Source organism: Anas acuta, chromosome 7 (genome assembly GCF_963932015.1).
Source record: "Anas acuta chromosome 7, bAnaAcu1.1, whole genome shotgun sequence".
In the NCBI taxonomy this organism is placed as follows: Eukaryota; Metazoa; Chordata; class Aves; order Anseriformes; family Anatidae; genus Anas; species Anas acuta.
In genome coordinates this window covers 23,080,207-23,107,616 of record NC_088985.1, presented here as the reverse complement: position 1 = coordinate 23,107,616, position 27,410 = coordinate 23,080,207, and the positions used below count along the sequence as shown (strand labels likewise).

At 32.9% G+C, this 27,410-nt stretch overlaps 1 protein-coding gene and 1 long non-coding RNA gene across 9 annotated transcripts in view; one reads left to right on the top strand and one right to left on the bottom strand.

Moving 5' to 3' along the window:
• LOC137859430 (uncharacterized) overlaps window positions 1-27,410 on the top strand; it is a 72,300-nt gene that overhangs the window by 19,668 nt on the left and 25,222 nt on the right. For 2 of the 4 annotated variants that reach the window (XR_011098274.1, XR_011098271.1), the window contains exons 1-4: window positions 4,431-4,628; window positions 24,150-24,233; window positions 24,491-24,557; window positions 26,074-26,167. This is a non-coding gene — a long non-coding RNA (uncharacterized lncRNA). Of the gene's footprint in view, window positions 1-4,430; window positions 4,629-24,149; window positions 24,234-24,490; window positions 24,566-26,073; window positions 26,168-27,410 lie in introns of those variants that run through there. The other 2 variants (XR_011098273.1, XR_011098272.1) reach the window with 2 other exon arrangements.
• LOC137859427 (heparan sulfate glucosamine 3-O-sulfotransferase 1-like) overlaps window positions 23,666-27,410 on the bottom strand; it is a 55,021-nt gene continuing 51,276 nt past the window's right edge. For all 5 annotated transcript variants that reach the window (XM_068688485.1, XM_068688484.1, XM_068688482.1 and 2 more), the window contains one exon: window positions 23,666-26,986. The gene's annotated coding sequence lies outside the window, so the exon portion shown is untranslated. The remainder of the gene's footprint in view (window positions 26,987-27,410) is intronic.

The window sequence follows — 27,410 nt, the reverse complement described above, 5'->3', positions numbered from 1 at the left end:
TTGATATTATTTATTTATTTTGACCAGCTGTAGCTTCTAAAATAAGTGCTGGCTTTGTGAATTTAAGTGATTTCTTTATGTGCAAACAAGAACAGGATGGATACGCCCATCTACATTGTCAGGGGGGTTATGAATAAAGAGGATAGTTCAAATCCCAGAACTACTGTTTGAGACTTTCATTGCCTGAATAACAATCTCACCAAATTGGAAAATACAGCGTATATAGAGATAAGAGTTAAACAGTTATTGAAATAAGAGGACAGGGCTAAACTTCTGTTGCCCCAGGATTTTTGGTTCTTTGTAACAGTGTAAATATTTCTCTGGGTTTTGAAGCCCACCAAAAATGTTCTGCTGGACAGTTGGCATGTGGTAGGGGAGTGAGATCCATAGAGACTTTGTCTTTACCTGTAAAATAATCTACATCCTTTTCTGGCACCAAAATAATTGATTTCTCTCTAATAGCTTCATAAAGCATTTCTCCCTTATTATTTGTGATCATTTAAGCTAGCTATCAGTTCCATCGAGGAGCATGAAATTTAGCATATATGTAGACAAGGCACTTGTCTAACTTAATAACACTCTTAATAACTTCTGAGAATCTTAACCCAGAAGCTCACTTATACAAGAAAGTGTCCTGTTCAACTCTGTAGGAGCTACTTTGGTCATGTAGCAGACAGTCGGTCAAATGGCTAAGGGCCATGTTTCATGTGATTAATATTTATAGTGTGAACGTTTCAGAGCTGTTTAAATTTTGTGTTCAGCTTTCAGCATATACTGTGTTTAGAAAATCTTCAACTATATCTTATTCTATTTTGGAACAATACTATTCTTAAAAGCCAACTGTTTGGTCTAAATTAAAATTATTAAAATATTAAGTGTTTATATCTTTGCAGAAATCACATAGAGAAACTGCTTACCTTATTGCACTATAAATATGCTCACAAGTTGCTCAAAGTTGGTTTGTTTTCTTTGGAGAGCCTTAAGAGGAAATAACACTTAGTGAATTACAGTGTGAACATTTCTCTCCTGTGTGGGAGATGGAACCAGCTTTGAAGATTTAAGTCTGAAAACTCCTATCTAGTAATTTGATGGTGGGTAGTTTTGCCATTCTGATGAAAAATAAATTTATCCTGGTACATTCCAGCAATTACTGAAACAGTGATGACAATAAAGCAAGCAAGAAAAGAGAAAAGGCCAATGTAAGGGACAAGTGAAAATGCCTGGATCTTGTATTTAGCCAGGGGAATATTAGATTAGATAGATGTTACTTCAGTCACTTAAGTGAAATGAAATGACAGTAAAGAAAGGGGATTATTATGAACAACTGCATGAGGGATTTGTAGGGATTTTAACTTTCCCAAAACTTAGAGAAATATTCCATCTCTTTGCATCATTTTGATGGCATATAGTCTGAAATTTACTTAAGTTTTCAAGATTTAATCTTGGTTTGTTGAAGAATTAGAGACAATGAAGTTCCATGTAAATTTTTTCACAAACTTTTAATGTATCTGCCCTTTTAACAAGACAGAAAGCTGGCTTTATACATAAATTTAATCATCTTACACAGGCTATGTGGAAAAATAATCATCATAAGGACAGATAGAAATTGAGGAACATATGGAAAAAGTTATTTTTTGCTACAGATCTGTAACAAAAAACCCTCTATCTTACAGATAGAGTTTGCTACAGATGCCCATATTGATTTGTTCAGGTATATTATTATTGTCTTTTGTATTCTTAAACCCAACTCTTCTGTAATTATGCAGATTTTTTTTTTTTTTTCTGTTCTGTTTTGAGGGATTCTTATAAGCAATGCTAGGTAATGGTTCATCTGTCCCAAAAGATTCATCCAGTGCAGGATTGCAAAAGGGTCTGTTCTATACTTAGTTGAATTGTGACAGGCTTATTCCCCTTCAAAGCAGAGTAGTGAGCTACTAAAACAGAGAAATAAAAACAAGCAAACTATTTCAGCCTGTGAACAAATGTAATCTATGTCTGGCAGTATCTATAGCTGAGAATATCACAAAGCAGACTCTGTACCATTTGTATCAACTTTTTTTTTTTTTTTTTCTTCAGAGACTGATAAACAGCAAAAAGAAAATATTTTCCTATTGTTCAGTGAGCATTCGTTCCTTAAAAGTTGTTTCAAATCTTAAGTTCTGGAATAAGTTGAGTGACCCGTGTGTGTTACAAACATGTCAGAATAATTATGTCAGTATTATAATAACACAATTTTGAATTTTGGCAAGGTGAATATTAAAAATGGCTTTCTGACTGGAAGTTTTTTTTTTTTTTTTTTTTTTTTTTCCCTATTTTTTCCCCCTCTAAGTCTTCACTGAATTTATTTTGAAAAAGTTTGTTCACAGAAAATGGAATCTCTTTTTTAGTACATACAGATCTGTAAAAATACTTTTGTTAAAAATAAGGATTTGAAGTTTGTCAAAATGTATACAAACTAGAGCTTTGACTGACATTTTTGTGCAGAAAAGTTTTCTTTTTTTTTTTTTCAAGAAAGCCCATTCTATAATTCTATGATTTAGATGGAAAACATTTTAATAAGAAATACATTAATAATCTCAAAAGTAATTTATGTAGTGCCATTGCTCCTAAACTACTGTAAATCACTTCTCTAATGGGACTCAGGAAAACACAGGTAAAATGTTGGACTACAAAATAAAATCCACAGCATTTCTGCCAACAAATTATTGTTTTGAATGGGATTATTAACATTTTTATTTTCTGATTTATAGCCTCCTCAACCCCCACCCCCCTCCAAAAAAAAAAAAAAAAAAAAGCAAAAAGCATCATATCTGTCAATATCTTGTTACAATGAACTCCATCAGTAGATGTACTGATGAGGATCTTCACAGGGAGTTCATTGTTACAAGAAGATGTGAAGGCATAGAGAAGAAAAACTGCTGGGATTACTCTGCTTTTCACTCCGAGTTAAGATCTGACTTTCTGTTTTGATTTGAATTCTGTTTTGATTCCATCTTCCCTTTTATAGTTAGCCTAGAAAGCGCTAAGTACGATTTTTGTGTTGATGCAATATGTTGCAAATGATCTGGAATTCATAGAGCTGAACGCAAGATACCCAAGAAGGTTTAATGAGATGGTTACCTAACAGGCTGTTAAGTTTTACCCATTCACCTCTGCTGTTCAGCCTAGTAACTTTGTTTTACCATAGTATGTCTTTCAAAAGATTACCCATTTTTCACTGAAATATCAAGAAATAGGAGCCTTGTTATTTTTCTTCCTATTTTTTCCCCATGATTAATCACATTGTTAAAATCCTGTTTTGTATTTCTTCTGTTTTAGCTTTGAGTTATTAGTTCTTGTTAGTCTGCTCCTAAGGAGTTAGAGAATTCTGCTATCTAATATTTCTGCACCAAAAGATATTTTATATCACTATGTGGTGACTGAAGCCCAAACAACTCCTCTGCAGCTGAGTGAGAACAAACATAAGTCATGCATTCCAGCTGATCACTGATTGTTACAGTTAGAAATGCAAACTAGACTCAATACTGAGTTTCAAACAAAGTATAAAATGTTGTTTCTCCTTTCACAGCTTTACATTAGAAACACAACAATTTCAGTATTTAAATCTATTTAAATAATTTTTCCATTTTATATTTCTGCCAATTGCTGTTTGTAATATATTTTCTAGTAAAAATGAAATAATGAAGTCACAAAAGATTAGGGAACTAATTCTGAATATTAATGTGTTTAAACTATTACCCAAGAGAGTGAAATGGAAAATTATGTGAAATGATAATATATCATCGTGATATCCAGTTTTTAAACAGTTATTTATATAGGGAATTAGTTAAATATAGATTGAGTATTCTCTCTGAGTACCTTGGTCTTGATTTTTATTTTGGCCTTAACTCAGTCTCCAGTATTGAGAAGGAGTGTTTGTGTGTAGATAAATAAAACGTCGGTAGTTCATCATACAGAAGAATGTTCCAAGATCAAAACAGTTTTGATCCTACCAGTTCATTTTATCACTTTTTTCAGATGTAGTTTGCCACATTATTTTTGCTGAATTAAATAATTGAGATCCACTGTTTTCACCTTCATTTTATTTAGATGTACAGCCACTTGAATTTTAAGAGAAGGTTGCTTTATAGATGTTACTTGAACTAGCAGCTGTCCAGAATTGCTCTGTTCACTTCTTATCAAGAAGTAGCAGGTCAGGTATGAAAAATAAAAAGAGAAGAAAATAGCTTTTGGGTGATCTGGCTCTGAGGAATAAAGGTAAAGAAATGATAAGTATTTCAAAGAATATTTACAAAGGCATGCTTTGTCTTGTGTCCCTGTAACTGTCCCTGTCCCTGCCTGGTCTCATGGCCACTGTAAAAGAGGAAGAGGCTGAAAAGAGGAATTAGGCTCTGCTGTCTAATTTATTTAATTTTTGCTTTTGCCAGAAATCAGACTTCAGGATCTTTTCTACACAGAAATTCAGCACAATCCTTCAGTGTTGTTACTGTTCAGTAGTGTCTGACAGCGAAGGAAATTGTTTAGTGGTCCTGTTTAGGATGGATTTTTATTAGCATTGGAGCAGGCTGCCCAGAGGTGTTGGGCAGTCTCAGGCTTTTGGAGGTTTTCAAGACTAAATGGATAAAACTGTGAGTAAGCAGATCTGATCTCAGAGCTAACTCTGCTTTGAACAGAAAATAAGATTAGAGACCTCTTTACATCTATTCCATCTGAAAATTGATCCATATAGGAATGGTGTTCAATTGATCTGTTTTATGTGATGGGGCTGTAACACTGAGCTGTATCTGTAGGAGAAAAGGGGTGCAACTTGAGAATGTTTTCACTCACCACAGATGAGGTCACAGTGATTACACCTGAGATAGCCTAATTCAGATAGGTCAACGCACTGATTGACAGACAAGTGAGAATTTAAGTTTTAAAGGAGTGTGAATTGTTTTTCATTTTTAGAGGTAGTCACTGCAGACCTGATGTTTTTGGTGTGCTAGTTCAATAGCAGATTGCCTGTTCTGAACTTGCTCTGTAGCTGAACAGTCAAATTGCATCTCTAATATTACCTGCTCAGAACTTTTTGTGAATGTTACATGTAGCAAAAAGAAAAAAGTAAAGGTGACTTGCCTAGTCTTTTATTTCTGAGCATGTTACTTTGCAAACAGGAACAAAAGTTGCAACTTTTAATCCTTTCTCTTTTTGGAATTGCTATGTACAGGTTTATTTAAATATTCAGATTTATAATAAATAAATATTTCCATATACTTTTTGCTGGTAGTTTTTTGCGATACAGTAAGGTAAATGATCACCTGTGAAAAGCTAAAACTACACTGATATTGTTTTTATTTATTTATTTTCAGAAGTTATAAAGACTGTGGTTTGTGTATGTTATTGCAGGATTCTGTAATATAGGTGGTTATTTTATTATTTTTAGCATATTTTCTTCACAGGTTCTTAGTTACCATAGATTTGTCCTCATTACAGCAAATAATGTATCAGTAAAAAAGATTATACTGTTTTTGAAACTTGACACAGTCTTTTTTTTTTTTTTTGAATAATCATAATATAATAAACTTTTTCAGCTGAGTTTCTTCAATTATCATTACAATGAAATAATTTAATGTGCTGCTGAAGAAATGCTTTAACATGCTTTTGAGAAATTTAAACTGCAGACTTCAGATAATTTCCTAATTGTGGTAAAGATTAGGAGTAGGGTGGGCTAAATTCTCTGCTTAGCTTCTAATGATCTTTCTTCCAAATGATGCTCATTTTATCTACCCGTGGCTCTGTTATTATGAACAACTTTTTTAGTATAAACAACTAATTCAAGAAAAGATTGATGTAGTCCAAAACTCACAAAAGGGAAATAGGCTTACTTGGGCGGGGGTAGGGGGAAGAGCAGGGAGAGAACATTTTCTAAGTTTCAGGGAGACTGCAATTTTGTGGTCACTTCCACTTTTAATCATGATAGTGCTCTCGATGGACAAACTCCAGAACTAGGGCGCAGGAGGTAGCAAGGTGACTTGGAGGTAGAGCTAGATCTCAGTTATAAACACAACTTGGAGCCACAGCTTGAAGATGAAGTTACACCTCATGGCTGATGTAATCTAACAGCATGATGATGCAAGAATAGGTAAATTATTCATCAGCTGTTCCTAGCTGCATGATACCACCTTTTCCCTCACAATAGCTCTAGCACTTAACTGATTATGTAATAAATTAAAACGTCTTTAAACCATAAGGCAAGTTATTCCATCTTTTTTTTGTCAGGTTAGTTTTCTTCTGGTTCAACAAGCTGAATTGTTTCAATGCAGGTGGTGATGTGTGGGAGAGACAGAACGAAGGGGAATGTGAAAGAGGTGAAAGGATGATGTATGCATGTATAGGCAGATGCAGGAGGAACAAGATCCCCCCCTTTCGGTAGTGACAATCCGGTAGAAAAGCGTGAGACCTAATATCTAGTTTCATCCCTTGCTGTTATTTTTCAGACTAGTACAACAGTTGTTTTCACAAACAAAGAAATTTTTAAACATTTAATATTCCTTTGTCCTGGACCAGTTCTGGGAAACACGTTGGTCTGGGAGCACTGGTCTGATCTCTTTAACTAGTTCTAGCTACAAGTTACAAAATCTGATAATAAAAATTTCAGCATAATTTCCACTTTCTGTCCTTGATTTCTAATGCTAGCAAATGGCTTCTTAAAAAGACAATTCAAAATACATGTTTTTCTATCACTTGAAGTCATGTCCTGGTTTAGATATAATATTTAACCTTTGTCTGACTATGATGTGGTAGAAATTGCATGTTTGTTAATAGTATCTTAAATCTGAAGAGATTTAATGAAGAATGGAAATCATCTATACAGAATAAAATGTCTGACTTACAGTTCCTTCTTTCTGATATGCATAGTCAGAGGCGTATTTGCCTGATTGCATTGTTTTTTTGTTGTTGTTGTTGTTGTTTGTTTTTCCTGTTGCATTGTAGAAAGATTTTATGTGACAGAGCAGATACCAAGAAAAGACAAAAAAAAAAAATATATATATATATATAAAATGACTTAGAAACATATAGATCAGTCTGTGAAGAAATAGTTAATGGAGCTCACTGACTGAACCCACAGTGTTTGATCTGTGATGCAGGCACCTGTGATAAGATAGAGTAAAAGCCCGATATGTCCCATAGTTAATTGTGTAGGAAGGCTTCTCATGTGCATTTTAATTAACAATTGAAACCAAATTTTAATATATTGGTTTTGCTTTATTGGATTTATATTTCTTAGCTCACTAATGCATATATTTGATTTAAACTCATCAGCTGGATGACCATGCAAAGAAATGAGATTACCTGTCTCAGCCTTTTTTTTTTTTTTAAATCAGGTTATTTATCACTGAGTCTTGATAACACGTTACTTTGGATGGGGTAGTTCATATTTATATAGCCTGATGTTGAGGCTATGCTTTATATGTTTTATACTTATTTAAAAGCTTTGTATGCACATAATTACAGAAAATTGCTCTAGTTTGTTTGTAGTTTGATGTAGTTTTACTTAGGAACTAAACCAGATGACTGTAACAACCCATCTCTATCTGAATTAAATAATCAATCTGAGCTCTAATGAATTCTTTAGAAAGGTTCACTTTTATTTAAATACATGAATTACAGACAAATATATTGTAATATGTTTCTAGTAGACAATTACCTTCATTATTAGGATTACATGCCTTTATTTTCATTTGAACTTCAGCCTCCAGTAATATCCTAGTAGTCAGTTTTCACTTCATATGCCTTCCCACATCTTGGTCTCATATTAGGTAGAAAGGAGGTTTGGAAAGAGATTACTTTTCAAACCAAGATGGCACACTTTCAGTTAACTGAAGAAAGGAAGTGACTAGCTCCCTTTATGTGACCATAATTATTTTAAATATTTATATTACTTATAAATCATTTTCTAAAGACAACTACAGTTATAAATAATATAGTCTGTTCAAGGGAAACTTTCCAGGAGAGCAGGAGCCAAGTACATTATAAACTACTACTATGGCTGTATTCAGTTTTCTTCTTTGGTAAGCATATAGGTCTTCAAGTGCATGCTTATAAGGAAGAAAGAAAGACTATTAACTGTATACAAGCATGGGTCTTTACATTAGCAAGTAAATTAACCCCAGACTTTACAATGTCCTGCACCTTTCCAAATACACTTGATGAAACTATTTCTAGATGGAAAGCACTGAAGACTGTAAATTATATCACTAGATGGCAGTAACAGCCAAGTGAAATGAAATAGATATCTAGAAACTCAAAAGGTTTTATTTTGAAATTAATCTCTGAATATCAAATGTAGAAATAAACATTACACATGACAGTCTGCTCTGCCCAAACACAGATCATATATAAATTATGATTATTTATAGGTCTTAACAGGTTATAAGATATTACAAAAGGCTATTTATAATTCTTTCTAGATCAGTGCATTTTTTTTAAATCAATAACTGTGTTTGTCATCACTGTAAAGGGTAACTTCACCCCCAGATATGTCATAGTGCCAAAGAAAAGTAATTCATCACAAATATGCTTTGTAGGTCCTTTATGACACTGGAAAAGGATAAAAATTCTCCACAACTTTCTAGCAGGTTACATGTAGGTGCAGGGGCATAGCCAATAGGTTATAGGAAGTGATTAACCCTGTCAAGTCAGTACACTGCATCTAGGATATTGTGCCCAGTGCTTGACACCTACTACATCAACGATAGTGATAAAGTGGAACAAGTTAAGTGTAGGCCACTAAGATGGTCAGAAATGGGCTGGAGCCCATTCCCTGTGAAGTAAGGTCTAACTGCATAAAGCTGAGTAACCTGATCTAGCTGACCTTGCTTTGAACAGGTTGTTGGACTAAAGAACACCTAAGGTCCTATCCAACTTAAATTGTCCTATAATCCTATATTAACTAGCCAGACACAGGCTTAGGACCATGATCTCTTTTTTTTTCCCACCAGACTTTGGAAACAGAATGAAACCAGGTGAGAGAAAGCACATTGTCGCTCTATGGCAATAAGCTGAAGAGCAGATGACATCCTATATATCTAATCTCTATATCCTAAACTTACTAAAGGTTGCAAAATATCTTGAACTTGAGAGGATGACTCTTGCTACCTCCAATGGCTGTACCAGAAGCAGATAATTAAGCAGCTGTTACAACAGCCAATCAGCGCATTGAGATTAACTCCCAAGTAATCCTAGAATAGAACTAAGGTAAACTAGAATCCTAGAATAGACTAAGGTCAAACAAACAAACAAAACTAACAAAATAAAAAACAAACAAACAAACAAAAAATGCTTTCCTCCTGAGTTTTCTGTGACACATTGAACAACATGCAGAGAGGTAAGAGACCTACTGATTTTTATTTATTTATTTATTTTTAAGGTCAGAAGTACACTAACTAGTTTTGTTAGAAGATATCCTACTGACATTAAACTAAACACAAGATTGTTCTGTTCTTGTTCTTTGCTTGAATACATTTTTCAGGTGAGGCAAAACAATGTATTTTAAGCCTCATGATAATTACCTTATAAAAAGAATCCAGATTTGTACCAAGAGTTTTCTCTCTTCTCCAAGGGCAGCTTATAGAGGAGCAGAAGCTAAAATAATGTGTGTATTTTCTGCAATGATTCCACTATGATATGGGGGTGGTCTCTCAAGGGGTCACACTCCAAATAATTTGTTCTTGTTGATAACGGTTCTTCAACTCCGTTTCTTAGGAATTTCCGCTAATCTTTGATGGGACCTAGAGACACTATTTCTTTCCACCACTAATACCTTTTGTGAGTATAGATGCAAGCACTGTTTATAATTGCATTTATCAGTTTAGTAGTTGTGAAAGTACTTTGAAGAATTAAATAGATGACTAGAAAACTACTAGTTGTGATAGTAGTTTTGAGAATTAAACTAGATATGTTTTCTGTGTCTTCTGTTCAAATTTAAAGATCATTTTAGACATGAAAGTTAAAGAACATATGCTTCCTGGCAGTGTTAAAGTTCTTTGTATAGTTGAATTCTATTTATTGGATCATCTGAGTAGATGTCTTAAAGATACTGAATTATTTGTGACTCAAATGACAGTTTAATTGGATTTTGCTCCTCAAATCTGCATTACATTAATGTCATAGAATACAAAGTTCTTCTGTTCACTTTAGTGTCTTCAGAAAATGAAGTTCATATATATATACATTTCAATAATTATTAATATATATATATTTAAATACTTTTATTGTGAGAAACTGCTTTACGAATCCTAAGTTCCTGGATCCAAACTGAACTTCTTGGGAAAAAGCAGAACTCAGCCAGTGAGTCTGCTTTCACATGAGCATAATGACCTTAACAAATATGAAAGTGCAGCAAATAAAGCTTCTGAGAGGACTTTTAATAACAGGAAGGCATTCTGCCAAGTTTAGATAAGAATGCTCTCCACAGATATTCCTCCCCTCCCCCTATAAAAGCCAGTATGTAATTACTAGAACTGAACCTAGCAGCAGGAAGTAACATTTCACAGAGTTTCAAAATGCAACTTGTTTAGCCTTTCAATGTTAAAATTAAAGATGTGAGAGCTCAGAAAGGTCTGCCAGATCAGCAGACTCCCAGGTTTGCATTTTAAAAGAAAGAAAGAAAGAAAAATATATGTTTTGCTATTTTGTTTGCTATCATTAGTTAAAAAAAAAAAAGAAAAATAAAAAAAAAAGTTAGGATAGCTTAGACCTTGTAAGTTGGAACAGCGAGAGATTAGTGAGAATGAAAGACAGACAAGGAGAGGTTCATTTGTGTTTGCTATTAAACACATATGAACAAAGTTCTTTGTATACGGAAAGCTGGGTGTCAGAGACACAGAACCTGTGCTGTTATTCTGATTTGCGTTTACACTGCAATTGACTTTGAGAATGAGATAATTTTGTTTTGATTATTTTTTATTTATTTAAATATTATAAAGTATCCCTATATTTAAATATTATAAACTTACCATCTGTCTCCACAAGGTCTTTGGTTTTATTTTCTCTTTATCATAATCTTTTTAAGTTTTAAGGTTCACACTAGTGGCCTGTTTCATATCTCTACTCACTTTGAGTAATATGTTACACTTTATTTTTTTTTGTTTCCCTTAATAGTGTTCATAAAGAGCTCTGCACTATATATTCAGCCACTGAATTCTATGCTGTCACAGGTCTGATACTGCAAATAGTAATTCTGAAGACATATCCAGTCTGGATTACCATTTATGTAGAAATTATCTCCATAGATGCATGTTAATACCAGAGGAGCTGTAGAAAATATTATGGTGTTACAATACTGCATTTTTACCGTCCAAATAGCATGAGCAGTTATAGTCCATGACCTACTCCTACAATGAATTTTTATTTGCTTGTGATGGATAGTGCATATATGGTCTGTGTATGTGGTTTATGCTGTCCAGAAAGAGAAGTACAGTATCTTTTTAGTATCTTTTACTGTCTTCATGCTAGAGGTTACTTGTATACTGATGTAAGTATTCTTTTACTATAAACACTGACACTTTTACGTTATGTAAAAGTCAAAGAAAGATGTTCCAATAAGTGCATTTTATTTTTCCCACTACCTGAGTCAGTCATTAGCATTTTGTTTTAATTAGCAATAAATTATGTTAAAAAAAATCTCTGAATCAAAACATTTTTGCCTGTAATAATATTTAATTTCTTCAAATCTGGAGACAAAGCCTACAAAGAAGTTTAGGCTCATAAACTCTGCTGTACGTTGGTTCTGCTGCCAAGTTTCCCAAGGGCATCCATGTGGTAGAGTTGGAGACAGCTGGGAATAGCTATTTCCAGACATTTATCTGGAGATACCTCCAGTCAAGTTCCCATCCCTAGGTTAGACCAAATCTTTGTCCTCTGAAGAACTAAGTTTGCACACATCTTCATGTGTACTTGTACTCTTAGGAACTGCTTCTAAAGAACTTTCATTCTATGACAACTGTATTAAGAGATTACGAGACTTAATATTCTGGAAATCTAATTCTCCACTGATTTGCACCTTGTGTATTCATTTACACATGTGCAAGGTGAAATTAAGTGTTAAATGAAAACCACCTAGTTTGGCAAAAAAAAAAAAATTGCATACTATTTGAACAGGTGCAAATTATTATGATTTAATAAATCATAAAAGGAGTAGAGAATTTAACACCGGCAAAATGAAGTGGTTTTGTCTGCTTGCTTTCCCATGATATGGAAAATATATCTTTTTCCCTGTCCTTATAACTATTAAAACCTCTATGTGCAACATAAGATGATACCAGCCAGTAGTCAACATATGAGTTCTGGTATTATTATCTTTCTCTTTCTTAAGATATTAAAAATCAGCAGTAATGGTTCTTCAAATAAAATCTTTTCATTTAAATGCTGACAGTTCAGTATAAGTACCAAAATTTTTGTCAAAATAATTTTATTTCTGAGATAATTACCCACTAAACAGAAGTGGTCTCTTGTGGCTTCCAAAACTGATATTCACTGTATTCTGATTAGTAAATTGCACACTTTTCCCCCCCCCATGTATTGCTTTAATGTAACAATATCAGTTTAGAAATTACACTTACTGAAAGTAGGAATCACAGAATTTTTGAAGAGACATTTGGGGGTCATCTAGTTCAAGCTCTTAATACGCATTACAAAAAAAAAAAAAAAAAAAAAAAGAGAGAGAAAACGACAGAGGGCATATATGTCATATATGTAAAGGAAACAAAAATAGGAGTCAAAGATGCAATAAAAGCACTGCTTGGAGTGTGAGATCTCTAACGTCAAGTCCAGCTGGAGTTAAAACTAGTTAGGGACATAACATGTAGCTATGGTGGTAGTGAGTGGTGCTGAAAGGAAAATGTCAATGAAAAGCTTGAATCTGGTATTACTCTATTCCCAAAGATTTTCATTTGTCTGCAGTTGAGTAGGCAACAGCTTAAGCATTCTTGATTGCTACATTCTAAAAGCAAGGATTATTTTAATGAATCTAATACAACCACATATTATATTTAGTTGTTTTTCCATCTTCTTTTAATTTTAATATCATGTTCCATGTATGTCAGCAGGACCAGAAATGGATTTAAATACTTTTTAGTTTCCTTATTCCACCTTTGTTGTTTATTATACCTGAAGTTATAATAGCACTGTACATCAGAGAATTATAGAGTTGTTTGTTATCATCATGGCATACCCTGCAGTTATGTAAGTAGCATGTTTCCTGCTGATTCTAGTCTATAGCTCACGAAACTTGATTTGGTTACAGCTAAGTCAGTGAAACTGTGAATTTCCTTCAGGTAAGGATCTGACCCTCAAAAGATAAACAAACCCTGAGCAAACTTTGGGTTCCTAGGTGATAACACATTAGCAGATTTTTATTTAATAAAATAAACAAAGTAATTCTAATATTTACAAAGTACCTTCTATAAATTTTGATAAATACATACCTCAGTGAGATACTATTAATAAGGACAACGGGTGTTTTATCCAATAACTAGTTCTAAACTGGTTTTAACATTTTTATAGACTTAATACTGTATAGACTTATCAGAAGTCACAGATGTATGTTTGTCAATAATATTAAACCATGAAACCTTTCAGCAATAAATATTCTGCCTTATATATAGGCAGATCTGCCTTATTATATAGAAGGTATTACATTAATTTCTCTCCTCCCAGCAAAAGTGTTACCAGCAAAGACTAATTATTCCAGTATATACAGTTTAATAAGACAGTTAAATATATAAAATAATAAAAAATTGTGATTTCCTAAATAAAAGATATTAGATGAAAAAGTTATTTTGAGAGTTGGTAGGTGTCTATGTTTATGATTTCTGGAGAGAAGCTTAAGGAGGCAAGCTTGAGGAGACAAGCGTTGCAAGGCTTGACATTAAGACTTTACACAAAAATCAAATTTAAAATAGAGTCAGTTGCTAGTAATGTAATTATTTTTAAATAGTCAGAATAGCTCATTAAGGAGATACCTTAAAGACTTTTTTCAGCAAGCACAGAGCAACTGACTTGAGTGACCACTTGATGTCATCCTGATGCCACAAAATTTGTCTAAAAGGTATATAAACTCTGATTTTATGAGAATGATTAACTTTCAGTGAACTTTTCTCATCTATGTTCCTATTTTTTTTCAGTCATCTGCAAACATTTTATTATTTATTTATTTTTTTTCTCCCTGAGGTCATGCATGATCTTCTTTAAGAAGCTTTTTCAAGAAATGCCTAGTCTCCTTTTTCCTTGAAATAGCTGCAAAGTTCACAAGAAAATGTCTCTCGCATTTATTCCTCACACAACTATGTTACTATGTTGATATAAACAGTTTTGTTAGTTTGGCCCAAATGTTCTATTAATGCTATATAAAAACATGGGGGGAAATTCTTTCAAGAGTTTGAGCAATGGTTGTACTTTCAAGATCATTTAGCTGTTATGCCAAATCTGTACTCTACAAAAAAAAAAAAAAAAAGAGCGAGAGAGACAGACAGAGAACTGGATTCCCTTTGCCTAGTTTTCAAAATAGCACTGTAAGATTTAAAGCAAAGACTTGTGACAGCTGAAAGATACTTGTATGTTTTCATCTTGTGGAGATCTTTGTTCACTTATTATGAGCTCCGTTTAAGGGAAACAGGAAGATTTTCAGTCTTGAAAAAAGACTGGAACTAGATATGTCTGTAGCATAATTTGTGTTATTTTAAACAGATGTCTAAAATAGGTCAGGTGAACTGTGTTCCAGAATTGGTTATTTCTTACCATGCTGTATATTACTTCTTATTGAAAAAATCTAGACAGTAAACTCACATGCAGGTTGCTGCAACATAAGCATCTAAAGTTAGGTGAGATGAATCTCATCTTGGTCATTGTTCACAGTTGCTCACAGCTGTCTTTTATTCTTTTACAGTTGCAGTCTTGTGAAATGAGACTACTCCTATCTGGCATCTTTGTTCTGTAAATAGTTCTACATTCACTCCAGCAATAGTTCTATTACAGAGCCATAAGGCTTTTATTACCCTCAGTGATGGGTTTCATTAGATATTTATGCAATCAGTAGTCTGTCCTATGTTATGAAGTTTTACAATGGGACTATTTTGGAATGAATCTGCTAAAACCATTGTGCAGAAGAGTATGTTGGTGGTTAGCTGCCTTAAGACTGAATTTTGTTTAAGTAGTAGCTCTTTTGCATCATCCTAACTCAGAAAGGAAGCTCAGAAAAAGTGTAGGTGTAATTCTTACTATGGATTTTGCCTGAATATAGATGCAGATGACAAACTGGAGGGAACTAATGGAGGCAGATAACCAGCTACCAATAGCATTTTTAATACCATATTGATTATATCTATTTAGACATGCACAGTTACTTATCTGTCTACTTTAATTTTATGTGTGGCTGATTGCCTTATAATTATGAACAATTCATCCTCACTACCTTTCCATGAAACAGGAACATTGCATTTTCTAAGAAGGGGGCAAAGTGGAGTTGTTCCAGACTATGTATATCTTATGCGTACTGGAATGTGAGTCTTTCCTTAGGGCACAATTCCATTCTTCTGATCAAAGCTCAGGGATTCATGGGGGTTTAAGTGACTTGTTCAAGACTGCACACAAAACAGAAGTCTTCCTATGTCAACATTGTTAACTATGTTAGAGCTATAAGGTTCCTAACTGCATAAACTGTTGAGCTGTTATGGCAAGATTTTGCTAGCATTGATGAATCTTACATTTAACCCTTTTTATACTTCAGTGATTTAAAGTTCTATTCATCTATTAAGCAAAAAAGTTAAAAAACTGGGCATATGTAAATTTAGCTAATTAATGCTTTTAGATGACTTCAAATAATTAAACTTTACATGCACTGAATTAATAGAAATTTGAAATGAGATAAGATTTTCTTAGTTCATGGAAAGGAGAACAAAAGCAGAGGAATGATAAACTGGTGTATGAGAAGCAATATATGAGATGAAACTGATAAATTATCTTCTGATATGTTAATTAAATCCAGATAGAGAAGTTTGCGATAAGATGTTTATTGAGATTTTTAATAAAGTAAATTAAAAATTGAAAGGTAATCTGAGCAAAAGAATCCCCAGGAATCTTTTGAAAAAATAATGAGGAGTTTGAACATTTAAAGATTTTTTTTTCCTAGGCATAGATTCTGACATTCAAATATACACATATTTGCATTTTAAATAGATACATCTGAAAAATCTACAGAGCCTACAGCCAGTACCATTTTTTTTATACTTAAGTAGAATTAACAATTTTAAAAATACTTATTTGGAAATAAGTGCTCTTGCATTCACTAAAACATTCATATTTAATTCTATATTCTTTTCTGCCACCCAGAAAATCCTGTATTTGTGTTTGACACTGACAAGTAAAGGTAATACACTGACACAAAATTACTTGAATAAATCAGGTATTTTTGATTAAAACGGCATTAGTCAAAAAGACACGGTTAGCTAGCACTTCTTCAAATAAAAATAATGTTGATGCATTTTTTTTTCTTTTGCTTTCCCACAGCAAGCATATGCAAGTACCTGCTGGGAAAACAAAAAAACAAAAAACAAACAACAAAAAAAAAAAAACAAAAAACTATTGCTATGGCAGAAATAAATGTAATTGTAACAGTCAGCTCAGACTGCTAGTCATTCTAATTAAATGGGTGACACTTAGCTAAGATGTATCTTTAAAACACAAGAACATTGACTATGGATTCACTATGGATTTAGGTTGTCCAAAAAATTATTTTATCAGCTTAACATCTGATTCAACATGCTTCATTGTTAATGTTCATATTGTTATTTCTTATCATTAGAACCACATTGTATGAAGTAAGTGTAATTGAGAGATAATCCTTACAATGCAGAATATTTCTAAACCCAGGAGTATTCTGTTTGCCTAGCAGTGTATATTCAAATAGTGCACAGATTAATTTTGAGAGGGAAAAAAAAATCCAATACATTTAAAAATAACAGAGTAATGGATGAGATTCAACACATTTAAGTAATATATTTAAATAAAGTACATAAGAAACAGTACTATGCTTAATTTTGTCTAATGTTCTCATACAATAGGTCAATTTTTTCTTTAATGTTTAATTCACCTTTTCTTTTCTCATTTAAAATGAAGTACTATTTAACATTTGTCCATTTTTCCTTAGCATCTAAGTAAATCTGCATCTTAGTGCAATAAATTTTAACTCTTTCTAGATGAAATATGAGTTTCATGAAAACTAAAAAAAGTATAGTTTTTATATAAACTATACATGACAGGAATACTTATAATGTTGAATTTTAATGTGTGGTTTGAAATTTTACTTAGTCCAGTTGAATGCTTGCATTGGGAACGTCTTCTTTCTTTCTCCCTTCTCAGCCTTTCCCAGTATTTTTATTTTTGTCATTATAGAGAGACATTGTAGAAAGATCTGGGCTTATTTAAGAATTTTGGAAGAGAATCCATCTTCTGTTCCATTTTTCTCTAAAGGATTATCAGACCTAAGTATACCACTACAGAGAACATAATACCTATCCCCTGGAGAAGCTTTGCCTATAGCTTTGCCCTGTCTACACATTTCAGGGAACAGCCTAGGGAATAATACAATCTTTGTGATTATGTATGGGTAGGTGCTTCATTACGTATTTAAAGGATACTAAAAGTATCAGCACTGCTAACAGGAACAGCATTACATATGTAAAGGATACACATCAATAGAGGCATTGTGTGTGAAGGGAGTGGTGTTTTTTGTTTGTTTTTAAATTTTGTAGCATCACATAAAAAACTTGTCCCAATATTGCTTGCCTTTCCCTTTTGCTGTAATGATGGCAATATTTTCCTTGGTTAAACATGCATTCAATATAACTGCTGCTGAAGGAAGTCACAGTAAATTAACAGCTGGTTTGTAAGCCTGGAGTTTTGAAGAGAAAAACGCTCCTTCCTTTTTTAAAAAGCTTTGAAAATTTAGTTTCTCTTCAGTGATTTGATAACAGTGATTGAGATAGGATAAACTGAAATAGATATGAGTTGGATGGAGGAGAGGATAACGTCTGCCAGCATACACTGCTGATTTCTGAAGAAAAGAAGATCATTTCACATTGCAATTCATTTATAAAGTGCCAGAGTACAGGTATTTGGTTGAGGATAAACTAAAATGTTATGAAATTGCTGCTTCCTTCCACTAAAAACAAACTAACAACAACATCCATTTGTTAATGAGTGCTAATAAATGCAAATTTGGTGTCATTCCCATCTATAAATGATTTACAAATTTGTAAATATAATTCATCAAGAAAACACACCTGCATCGCCTATCAAGTCAGACTTTTATTAAATGAAGTAACTTATGCTTCATTCTAATAGGTAGCATGCCTGGAAGTATTGAAATGCGAATTTAGTTCTAACATAATTTAACTCATTTCTTGCACAAATACCTAGAAAAGCTTTATGGCTAAGTAATATCAGAATACGCACAAAATATGAATAATCTGTGTCCAATGTGGCAGAGATTGAAATATAGAGTTTCTGTTTAAAAAGCATTGCACAAATCTTTTTAAATAGCATTTTTTTATTATAAGGAAAAAAAAAAAGAATAAAGAATAAAATGAATATGTCCCTGATTATTATTTAAAAATATTTCCTAGGTTAAAATGAAAAAGTAGGTATACAACATTATAAGTGACTACCACAAGACAAATTCAAATCAGCAGAGGAATCTGACTTTGAATTATCCCACTTATTATAAAATTGAATGAGAACCTGATGAGTAGAGGTCGGCCCCTGTGTTGCATCATTTTTCTCTGATACTCATGAAGATCCAGATAATTTTTCAAGTAATTAGCTAGAAAGAGGAGGAGCTCTCTCCAGCTTTGCCAGTTCCCACGTTTGAAGTGCAAGTCTCAGAGTAATTGCTCTTTTTCCCCCAAAGTTTCAGCTACTGGCAACTTGTGAATATATAAGTAAAGTATGTTGGCTTATTATTTTTTAATTAAAGAATATGCATTCCTGGTTGTAGAGAAAAGCCTGGATATATGACCCTAGAACACCATGAAGACTTAAAAATGGAAGGTAAATTCAAACCAAATAGTTTAAAGAAACATATGATTTTTCTTTCAATCTTACTGTTCTTTGGGAATGGCTTATTTTTTTCTAAGACACCTGGGACAGCAGATGGTGCCAGCATACTGTTGAACTTAGTTATTTTCTTGCATGTTCTCGCATAGTGTTGTGTCTCATGAGAGCCTGCTTTCGTTCCTACGTCTAAGTGTAAAGCGCATTCTGACTTATCAAGAGTCTGAGAACAAGATGGCCTGGGCCATCATCTGGGCCATACATCTGGTGTATGTCTATATCCAGTTGCAAGTAAAGAAGATGTGATTGTTTTCCATTTATATGACTGAAATACATGATAAGAAGACACGAGATTAACTAAGAAAGTATTCCCGCATTAATAGTTTATTATGTTTGGTTCAGTCAGAAGGCCTGAAGAAAGTGTTATTACTCTATGCCTTTGAATTGTGATGAGGCAGTTTTCACGCAGGCCAGGCAGGCTATGCAGAGCATGTGCTAGTATTGACCATTGGCTGTAATTCAAGGACCTGAGGCCAGTGTTGATGAAAATGAGATAAATCACAATGCAAATCTTTGTGAAATGGCAGGCAGATTAAAAAAGTACATGCCATACATCAGGCAAAAAGCATAAATGATCTGTTGCCTGCAGCTGGATATCGTTGCACGGGTTGATTAGCAGAAGGGAGTGTGACTGTTCACAATGTTTTGGTATCCATCTCAGCTGCCTGTTAGCCTGTTGAAAATTTTTCAAGTTAATATTTAAAGGCACAAGATGATTGCATCCTAAGTGCATGTTTGAGCTTCTGATGCCCTGTATTCCATTTCAGTCTTGACGGTCAGGAGAGAGAGATTTGGGGGCTGATGTCTTTTTGGAACAGGATAAGCTAAGAGTGTGTGGTGTCTTGTCTGGAGTGCTGGGTGTGTGGAATGTTTGCCTTCCAGAGTTACACATATACTTCCAGAGTATATTTAAAATTTACTTTCTATGTGTAACCAGAAAGCCCAGAGTATATTTAAAATTTACTTTCTATGTGTAACCAGAAAGCCTTATGCAGAAACATTCTAGCTGTAATTATTTCATTGTTAGTAGCTGTGATTTAAAGTAATGGACTGAGGAAGAAAGACCACTGTAATGTTGTAATTCTTACTAAAGAGTCATGAACCTTAAAAAAATCAAGTTGGCTTTTCAGCTTTCAGTGTTTTTGAGAATATTTAAGAGGCAAATATGCTTGCTTATTGCTTATTTTAAATAAGACATTAAATACGTCAGACAAGTAAGATTTTCATGCTCCTCACTTGTGAAATGTACAGAGGGCAAGCTATTAAACATGGAATTTTTTCCTAAAATTATCTGTATAGTAATACAGATAATATTTGCATTTCATCTAGTTGTCTTAACAAGATTAGTAACTCTGATCCTCACATCCAGTGAAATTCTGACAGGTTTACTTACCTTGAGAAGGATATGAGAACATATCCGAGGTCCCACAGAAGACACAGGTAATGTGAATAAAATATCAAAATCAAGCACATTCAAACTTATGGTCCAGATTGCCAACTCAGTTCAAGCATGTCTGTTAGTGAGAGTTTTATCTGGTCAAAGGCTACAGTATCAGTCCTGTTTGTTTTCTTTATTTTCATCTTCCTATTAATAAGGTAATTTAGAAGTTTATTCAAATTTTTCTGTTGTAGACTATAATATGTGCAAATTGGTTATATATAACCTTATTAAACTTTTCAAACAGTATTATGCTTAAGTCAACTATGTAAAGTTAGGCACTTGCTAATCCATTACCATTTAAAAAATACTGCTCTGCTGGCATTTCTTGGTATTCAGAAAACAAACAAACAAACAACAACAAAAAAACACTATTACATATAAATGATTATCAATAAACAAAAAAAGAAATGGTCAGCAAACACAACTTTGAATCTGTAGCAATAAAAACAAACAAACAAACAAACAACCTTTCAGTAGTTCAGATAAAAAACTTTCTAAATTAATTAAAATATTTTTTTTTTGTGTTACAGTTAGTGCTGAAAATGTTACATATTTATTTTATGAACTGGTGGCTTAACCAGCACTGGAGCCATGTTGGAAAGTGTTAGAATATATTCTGTCATTTGGAACAGCTTTAGGCAATTATAGGCATAAACATAATTAATGTGGTATTCCTTTTTAAAAATATCGGGATCAAGTCTGTGATGAATGAAAATGCAATGTGTTTTCCTGATGCCTTTTTGAATTGAATTAATCCAATATTAATTTATATTAGATGTGCCAGAAGCATCATCCTATTACTAATAAGTTGAAATAGACAGCAGGAAATGCAGGTCCCTTCCTAGCATTGCCAGAATGCATCTCTGTGTGTATCCAGCAATCTGGGTGATATGTTGACAGAATGAGGCCAGTGATGCAAATAAAGGAATTTTTCCTCCTTCTCTCCTTGCAGTAAATACACTCATTTATATATGAAGTGAGAGAATGCAGTTTATTGCTTGCCATTTACTAACTGAGTAGTATTTCTATAGAAAAATCAAACTGAGAAACAGTTTCTATATTAGCATTGCTATCAAATGCTTAATTTCCACATTAGCTGATAAGAAAATGTATGTGTTAAGTGATAAGAGTATTTATGTTTCAGAACGTAAGGTTATTTCATCTGGCTTATCAGCAACCCAAGACTGAAGTAGCATTCTCTGCACATACACTACTATAAAACTACTCTAATTTGTAGATCCTCAGCTACAAATTAGAGTAGTTTTATAGTAGTCCTGACTTAAATCAGAGCCACTTCACATCAGAGGAGCACATGAATCAATGCATCTGATAAATATCAAGTAAATATTTTTTCTAAAGTGGAAGTTGAATATTTTTTCCTATCCTCCAAAAAATATTCTTAATCATTATGCTTGTTATTTATGTTAGGATTAGCTATTTTTTCTTAATTCCTTGCAAGTTTCTAGTCTGATTCTCTGACATCCTAACACGTGAGAGACAAAACATTAGTTTTTGAAAGCCATGGAATATGTTTCAGCTTTTGCTTTTCTCAAATAAAGAAGAATCAACTTAGGATCGAAACTATGTATTCCACGAATGAGAAAAGCCAGAATTATTTCATAAATGGAAACTAAATCAAACCAAAAAACAACCAACACACATAGGCTGTATAGAAAAAGAAGAAAGTCAAAGATAGCGGGTGACTGATAATAAAGATGTGCTTGTGCAAAATAAACATACCTGAGCTTTAATATTAATGTGAAGTAACATAATTCTGTTCCCCTTCATCATAACACACAGGTAATCAGGATAGGGAGTCATACAAGTATTTAACTGTATGCAATATTAGATGGATAAAAAGCAGTCAAGCAGAAAGGAGTCTAGGAAGATAATGCACTTCTGTATTTTATAGTTTATTGTATCTAGCATCTACAGAAAACTTGATTAGTATATTTCATTCATGCTTTTCTGAGTAGCTGTATCTGTTACTGTCTAGAATAATTCCCAGCTGTGACAACTGCATTTTTGGAAAAAAATAATGGACAACTAAGCAAGAAAATGAAATGAAATGAAACGAAATGGGGTTTCCAAAGTTAGAGAAATTTTGCAAAATCTGTCCTGCAGGTGTGTGTGTGGGGGGGGGGGGGGTGTAGGAGGGTGGAAGCATCTAACTGCTTTCCATACGTACACTGGAAAAAGACTATCTGATGTCTGTTTGCTGGATGAAGGAATCACTCTTTCCTGCCTATAGTTCAGCTTGCCTTCAGCAGGATCACTTGAGTGCATAGTTGTAGATTCTGCATGTTTTTGTTTTAGACAGTGTATTTTGCAAGCTGTGTATGATGCATGTGTATGGTTAACTATAGCATATGTTGTTTATGAGCTTTTAATCTTTCTTCACTCAAGGCAGCAATGCACCCCCTGCAGTTTAGTGTTCCTTCTGTGTCACTTGTCTCAGTTGTGGATTTGTGTCTTAGCAGAATATAGAAGAGGTATCTTCAATCTTCTTATGATAGTTGAACAGCATTTCAGGCTGACAATGCTTCTCGAATCAACAACAAAACCTGTGCATCTATGCTACTAATTTTCAAGAAAGGATAACAAAACCAAACCAAACAAAAAAAATGCATTAGCACTAAACTGTTATCAGTTATACAAAATACAAAATTGTTTGCTGGTGGGGAACATGACAAGTAGAAATAGTATTTTTGATTCTAGTATGATAACGCTGCACTTTTATTGCAGTGCAGAAAACTGTTCTCATCCAATTTTCCTTAGGTTCCAAAGTTTCCAGTTGCTGCAGCATTTGACCCAAGGCTAGCTATAATGTGTTGAACCTGTCCCACAATATCGTGGTATTCTCCAATAAGATGAAATACAGTGTTTTGAAAATGTATAATCACATACACCCTTAATACCATAATGATTGAAAATTAATTCAGGGATGTACAATAACTACACAAATCCCTGGAGTAGCCTGTTACTTAGTCTTCTGTGTATCATTATCAGCTCAGTCATAATTTTCATTGAGAACTGTGCCATATTATGCAAACAAATATTTAGCAGAAGAGGACCTTCATTGTATGTTTTATTACTTTGTATTTGTCACTGTCTTATTTTTTCATGTTGAATGTTTGGATGGTACATTCCAATATGTGTATATATATATAAATATTTTTATATAGAAAATGTACAATGGATCAAAATGTTCACATCTGAAGAGTTAAACAATAATAATAATAATAAAAAAATCATAGCCAGTCCAAGTGGCAAAAGGATTCTTAGTTATCCATGCTTATATTACTGCCCTTTTATTTAATCAAATTTGCCCTTTGATCAGTGCTTTAGATTAACAATGTAAGAGTTTAAAGTAACATTCTTCAGAATAAGAAAAATGATAACACGGTTGTATTATCTAATGAGGAAAGAGAAAGAGAAAATATAAAAAGATTATTTGTACCAGTTATACAAAATACAAAATTGTTTGCCATTAGGAAATGTAACAAATAGAAATAGTATTGTTGCTTCTGGTATGATAACTCTGCTCTTTTTATTGCAGTATGACTCAAACCACCTTTTTATCTCGGAGGAAACAATATAAAAGCAAAGAAATATCCCTTGACAGAAAAGCTCTGTACCACTGGTAAAATGTTTACATTAAGATGTTTTTCATTAAATAGTTATAGTTTTTGTTTGTTTGTTTGTTTTTGTAATGGAAATAAAAGAACATATAATGTAAAAGTGTAAGACCATTTTGCATCAAAAAATAGACTTCGTAGTATTAGTTACATGTGTTAGCACAAAAGCCATATTACATATATTATATAACATCTATTTTACTGGGAAAGTATGATTTATTTCGGCCTATTTTTAATCTGTTGTATTTTCCCTAACTTGCAGCTTCAACTTCAACGTATGTTCATGCTTTGCAGTTCCACTCGTATCTTGGTTTCCAAAATGCTTTCAGGTATTGTGGTAAGCTCATGTCCCTGTTAATTAACCTTAAAAAAGGACAGTTCCTTTATGATCACAGAATGGTACTACAAAGTCTTTATTCACCATTGATTTTAACTTTTAATTTTGTTTTATGAAATAGCAAAACAATGTAGTTAGTCACATTAAAGCAGGAAACAACTGAAGTGGGAATTGTTTTTCCAGTAACTAAATATTAGTTGCTAACCGTTGCTAATGATTAATGTGCTAGGCAAATCATTATCAATTTAAATTCCAATGTGTCTATTTGTTTCTATGATAATATTCAAACTCTTTACAGAACTGAAGGATCAAATCCACAAGTATAAAAAATAACAGTCTATAGGAGCATAATCCTTAATTAAATAATTTAAATTTATTTTCTCTACAAGGAAATGTCATTTTAACTCTTACTGTAAATTATTCTGGGGCTTGCTCTCTTTTTTTTTAACCATGCTTCTATAAAGAAAAATAAAAACTTTTGGTTTTGACCACATAAACAAGAAATAATAAAGATTATGATGATATTCAAATTTTGTATAACTGACAAAAGCAATAAGCAATTAAACTTGCTGCAAGCAACTAAACTTTTGCATTTCTTTTTGATGTTCTTTGAAACATGTGAAGACTGAAAAACTCTGTATCCAGATGTGCTTCCCTACAGTATTCAATCTAATCTTTCTTCAATACATTTTATAAGATTATCTATTGACTTTTTAACAAAGGGATGTTGAAAGTGTTGATTTTGTGTAGCAGTGTTCAGTGATGTGTACTATAAAGAGTCTACGTTCTCTCTAAAGTTCTTAAAAATACTGCCTATGGATATTTTAAAAATGTCTCTGCTTTCGGAGGAAAGAAATTCCTTAAGAAGAATTGTAATTGTGCTATGCAGTGAAAGTGAAGACTTTCAACACAGGGCCTTAATAAAATAAATAAATAAAATAAATAAATAAAATGAATAGATATAGATAAAATAAATAAATATAAATATAAATTACATATGTAAATATAATAAAATAAATAGATATAGATAAAATAAATAAATAAATAAAAACGGTAGTCCTTTTTCTAGTAAAATTTTGCCGGGGGAGTGATTTCTTTCTGATTTCTTTCAACAAGTAATACTATTTTTTTTTTTTTTTGAGGGGAAAAAAAAACTCTTAAGTTTCTCACCTTTTTTTGTTTAGAGTATGCAGGAGTTAAAACAACAAAAAGAAAAACAATTAAGGTTAGACTAATCTAGGAATTTACAACAGGTTGTGTGCTTCACAATGTGACAAGGGCTTAACTAACCCTGCATAGTTAACTAACCCTAATGGCTGCAGTTGCTTGATAGTTGCTAGTCTCAGTTATAGTCGATTAAAGCAACCCTAATTATGGCATTTAAGCTAAAAGAGGAAAAGAATTTAACATTAAGGCTTAATATTTGTGGAATGCAATGTCAAAGAGCCACTCAATTCATCCTAATCTCTGCAGTGGTTTTACATATACGACTATCTATCTTGTTTCAGATACTCTCAAGAACCTTTGAAGCAACTGCATGGTCTCTTTAAGCAACCTTCCCACATGAAACTTATTTCTCCAATAGCCTTCCAAGCATGAGATGTAAGTCCTTTGATGACCGTTTTGTTGAAGAATAGTTTATGGTTTATTACTAATTATGGAAACTCTTAAGATATGTTTGTCATTTTTTAAATTGAGAACTATCTGGTTAATAATTCATTCAAAGTTACGGTGAGCATGCAGTTCTTTACAAAATTTAACCAGCTTTTAATTCCATACACCAAAAATTGAGTAATTTTATGTAGAAAATAATTTCAGCATTTTATTTTTAAGTATAGCTCAGTGGATATTCTATTAAGTGGATTTGATCCCTGTCCTGAGAGGATGAGAGAAGGAGGGTTATCTTTCAAAAATAAGAATAGAGGCCAGGCCTGCATGAGATATGTTCTTCATATCACAAAATGGATAATTTTGATTGGAGCAGTTTTTAATGCTAAATAATAGTCTACTATATTCACTGAATTCTGTTATGCAGGTTAAGTTGCATCTGTGTAGATCATTTATCAAAAACTTCAGACAAGAATCTTGATTTATGTAAAACAAAACAAAATAGCCAACCCCCCACCAAAATTATATTATGTGTAATACATGTCTTCTGGTATTAGTAAACTTTAAAGTGATCATCGAATTCATTCCACCAGCTGTGTCCTTCCCAACAATGCTGAGCAGAACTGAAGAGTGCTAATAAATCAAGTAGATATATGCATCATTAATCCATACAGATCAGCACTCCTTGAAATGTAAATTCCAGAAAGAGACCTGCATTTTCAAAGATGTATACAGCTTCTGCCAACTGGTGTTTCTGTATTCAACTTGCTTAAAGATTAGCTGTAAACTTCAGAGAAGAGAAAGACTTGATGCCTGCAAGTATAAATATAGAAAGACATTAGTCTATGAAAGTGAATGTGATATACAGATATGTGAAGTCTTCATTTACTAGCAACTACCTGAAATCTTTGTTAAAGTACACATTGATTGGAAATTAGATTCATTAAAAAAAAAAAAAAAAAAGGACAAAACCCAACCTTATTCAATACTTTTAAAAGGAATAGTCATTGTAAAGAAGCAAAACATGAAAAATATAGTAAGTGTTGGAACATGTAAGAAACAGACAGAGATGCTGAAAGAAAAACTACAATCTATGATATAAACTACTGGTATGCTGCTACCCTCAGTCCTGTATTTCTGTATTAATTTCAGTGGACTGGATTTTTTTCCAAGACTGAGATTGATCTGGAGGAAGGGAATCTGGATTTTATTATCAGATAAAAATGTTGTGGCCACA